Source organism: Tamandua tetradactyla, chromosome 17 (genome assembly GCF_023851605.1).
Source record: "Tamandua tetradactyla isolate mTamTet1 chromosome 17, mTamTet1.pri, whole genome shotgun sequence".
Classification (NCBI taxonomy): Eukaryota; Metazoa; Chordata; class Mammalia; order Pilosa; family Myrmecophagidae; genus Tamandua; species Tamandua tetradactyla.
Window position 1 is genome coordinate 58705416 of NC_135343.1, and position 4610 is coordinate 58710025.

The 4610-nt window shown below is 41.9% G+C and overlaps 1 pseudogene; it reads left to right on the forward strand.

Moving 5' to 3' along the window:
• Positions 1-1306: 1306 nt before the first annotated feature.
• LOC143661809 (U6 spliceosomal RNA) lies at positions 1307-1405 on the forward strand (annotated as a pseudogene).
• Positions 1406-4610: the final 3205 nt, after the last annotated feature.

Sequence of the window (4610 nt, forward strand, 5' to 3'; positions counted from 1 at the left end):
AAAAATCTCGTCTACTTTTACGTACATGACTTGTACAGTTCTTATTTTAAACAGGGAAAAACAAACTGACTTGGAAATTCTCTGGACACAGAGCACTGATAAAGCAGCAGACATGCAAAAGAGGCAAAAGCTTTCAAATGACAGAAACTCTATTTAAACTAATTTAAGCTTTCGTTGTTTTTTTTTTTTTTTAAGTAGTGGAATGTATCAATTCATACAACTACACTCCAGAAAGAGCAAAGGCAGAGCTAGCCTTTGAGATGCTTGGCTGTTGGCATGAAAAGCCATCAGGGCTCTAGACTTGTCGTCTTTTAATGAAGGCATCTCTCTGTGGGTCAACTTCCCCTAGTGTGGCCTTCTCTTTACAGAGGGGAGCCTGGACTCTGGTAGCCCCAGGCTCACGTCCTAACAGCACAATAGCTTAGAGGAAGAGTGGATCCTCTCTCTCAGATCCATTTTTTTTTAATGCAAGAGAAAGACTGATGACCCCAACTACCATCATGCACCTAACCCTCACTTTGTTTTGCTGTTTGAATGTTGTGTTTCTATCTTTCATCTGAGAGACTATCCTTGAGTTGTTTAAGAATCCTTCTCTGTCTGCTTATTTTTGAGAATGAGGGTCCAAAAGCGTAGCTGGAGCCTACATGCACCCAGGTGGGAGCTTGCCCACCATGAACTTCACCACGAGGTTGACCTGGCTGGGCAGTTACTTGTAGAACTTCCGCAATCCGTACGCTCCGCAGTACATACACTCTTTCCTCTGGGGCAAGTCGAATTCCCCAGAGAAGAGTCTTCCAGTCTCCCGTCTGGAAAGTGAAGGTCTGCTACTGTGGGCTAGGGTAGCCAGCATATCCCGGTTTGCTCAGGACTGTCCTGGTTTTAAAGCTGAAAGTCCCCATCCTGAGAACCCCCTTAGTCCCTGGAAAAGTGAGCGCACTCAACCTCCTATGGCCCCATTCTGGAGGTGATCTCATCATCTCATATGCACACATTGAGGTGAGGTCACCCATTTCAGTCTGGTGTCCCTCCCCCTCACTGAGCTAGTGTCCCTCAGTCCAGACACCCTCTGTTCCTCCAGCTCCAGAAAATAAACTTCCAGGCTTCTGCTGGGAACCCTGGAGTCTACAAGGAGAATCTTTTCAAACACTTCTTATCCAAATATCTCAGGTCTTCAGAGAATACAATTCTTAGAGGTTACTGCTGTTGTCCACTGTGTGTCGCTATCTTCCTACCATTTGAAAGCAGTTCTTTCTGCTACTCGCTTTCTGAGCTCCCACGTCTTGAGAGAATGAAAAATCAGGATACAGTCCTCGCTTTGGCAGCACATATACTAAAATTGGAACACTGCAGAGAGGATTTGCATGGCAAGGATGACATGCAAATTCTTGAAAGCATTCCATATTACAGAAAAAGATGATACAGACTGCTGACAGGGTCAAAAGGTGACTGCAATGAGAAATCCCCTAGAAGCTTTAATCTGTTAAAATTATTTATTATCTTGATGTGACTATACATTTACAGTGAATTCTATTTTTTTATGTATATACTATGTCTTTACTGTAGCAGGGATTAGCAAACTTCCTGTAAAGGATCAGATAGTAAATAATTTTGGTTTTGTGGGCAATACAAGTCTCTGTGACAGCTACTCAATTCTGCCATTGTAGTGCAAAAGCAACCATAGAAAATACATGAACCAATGGGTATGGCTTGGTTCCAATAAAACTTGATTTATAAAAAATAGGCAACAGGCTGGATTTAACCCATAAGACAAGGTTCACGAACCCCTCCTCTATACTACATATTGACAATATATTATATGTATGTAGATAACATGTGCATAGACTATTTGCTTTATTAATAGATTGTATACTATATGTATGGGATAACACCGTGCATAATATTCTGAAACTTACATTTTTCACTTAACAATATATTGAGTACATATAGCTCTACTCTATTGTTTTAACTGGCTACACAGCATATCAGAGTTGGGATACTATATTTTATCTACATGTTGCTTGAGTAAAAATCTTATATAAATATCTGTGTGCCCTCGAGCAAATAATTTTATAAAGTAGATTTCTAAAAGAGAAACTACTTCCAAATGGTATGCATCGCTTTAAAAAATCAATAAATGCTGAAAAATTTCTCTCCAAATGTTGTGCCAATTTGAATTCTGTGAACAAGACACTTCGGTCAAGCCCAGGTGATTTAGATTCCTGGAGCAAAAAAGTTCTGTGGAAGAGTCATCACTGAATATCTTTGAAATACTCTACAGGAAGAAGGCATCATAAGGCTGGATGTTTATGTAAACGATGCAAATGGTCTAAAATGGAAATGCGAACAGAATGTCCTTGGGAGATACAAGCAGTGCCAGACCCAAAGATGGGTAAAATGGTGAGATGCTGAATTGAACATTCAGGAAACAGGTACTGAAGTGGGACTAGAGCAGGACAGAATGCTTGTTCAGTTTTAAGGAAACAGAACAAGAGGCAGGGACCCCCTACCAATGCACATAGGACTGGTGTGGTCAAGCATGGGGAACAAGGCCACCCTGAGAAGGACAGGAGTGGGTGTCATTAAGCTGAGCCTGGAGCCAAGGCAGGAAGACAGAGTGGACAGGCTGAGGCCATGGGCGGCATGTGTGGCTTGAAGGTTTCCTCTGACAGCCACTGTGAGGGGTAAGGGCTGGCTCTGTATCTCTGTCAAAGGATGTAGACCTAGGAGAAGGAGTTGGGAGACAGGAATTCAACTCCACTGGGGCAAAGGCTCTATCGCCTCCGTCCAGGACTCCCAGATCAGTGTCTCTGTGGTCACTGGTGAATGACCCGAGGCCCTTGGGGACCATCGGCATGGATTTGGTTGCAGGATAAGGTCCTCTCTAATGCAGCATTGGACAAAGACCCTGACTAATAGTCTGATTTTCAGGAAGTAAAAAGGAGTCATTAGTAAAACTTATAAAGGAGGGCCATTTTTTCTCTGCATTCATTATGTCATACAACATCTAGAGTCTTACCTTCAGTTCTGAGAACAATTTTTTAATGTAGAATTAATAGGATGACTTTGCAAAAATATCAGACATATGCTGCCTTAAGAGACAGGAGGTTAGGAGGGAGGAACTCAGAGGAGGAAGACTGAGGGAAGCATACTCTCTGCCTTCAAATATTCTAAGAGATATGGAGGGCAGCTTATAGAACTAAAAGAACACAGATTTTGACATCTACCAAAAAAAAAAAGAGAAATTTCTGACAATCAGAACTGTCCAAAAGTAGTACAGAAGCAATACATTTCCTATAACCGGGCATGATTAGACATGGGAAGTCCATCTTTCAGGCTCCATCCCTGCCTCACACAGCCATCAGATGTGCGGGGCACCCATTCCATTCTCTATAGCAGCACTTCTCAAAGTTTATGGGTGTGAACCACCTGACCATCTGCGGGCTGAATCTGGGGCAGTTGCCAACTCCAAGGCCCACCGGTCATATCTTGAAGAGCAGGGGTCTCCCACTTGGTTACACATTGGAACCACCTGGAGGAGATGATGCTTTAGAAGCATCCCAATACCTGGGTCTCACTCAGCATGTTTAATTTGTGTGGAGTGTGACCTGGGTACCAGGATTTTAAAAAACTCTCCAAGTGACTCATATGTGGCCCTGTGAAAGGATCACTACTCTGCGACCTCTCAAAATCACTCAACCTTGGCTCAGGGGTGACTTCTGCAAAGACCTTTAACTCCTGGGATATAATTCACTTGGGCTTGGCCAGGGTTTCTCACTCACACATAAATGCTTCAGCTTTTTGGAGGAATCATTTGTGCTATTAATTATTAAAATTGGTGGGAAATTGAACCCCATAATGCCTCAGCTCCCTTCTGAATCTAAGATTGCATTCATAAGAAATGATAAAAATACCATTGCCCTGATTCACAATTTCCATCTCCTTGAGCAGTGCGCTCATTCATCACAAGATGGTGATAAAGGGACAAAATATGGAATCACAAACATCATTCTTCTGGATACTTTCTGGGTTTATTATATATATTCTGTCCATCTAAATATAGAATCATGTCATGCAAACCATTTTATGATCTGACTATTTAATTTAATATATCTACGATGGTTAAGTTCATGTGTCAACTTGGCCAGGTGATGGTGCCCAGTTGTTTGGTCAAACAAGCGCTAGCCTGATTGTAACTGTAAGGCCATTGTGTGGACTTAAATCATCAGTGTGTTGATTGCATCTATGGCTGATTACATCTACAATCAACTGAGGAGACTGCCATCAGCAATGAAGGCCTTAAAAGGAGAAATGATGATTTTAGCAGACAGAGGGAGAATTTCCATCTCTATTGAGCCAGTCAGCTTCTCTTTCACCAAAGTTCCCAGCTTGTGGAATTTGGACTTCTGCATGGTCACATGAGACAAGTCTTTTAAAAATTTAGTAATATTTCCAGATGTCTCCTGTCAGTTCTGTTTCCCTAGAGAACCTGACTAATACCTGTATTAATAGCTGTAACATCTTTTCATCTTCATACATTTTCACCTACACCTGTGGCTCTAAACCAGAGATGTTCATTTGACTCATCTACAGGGATTTTTAAGCACATACTT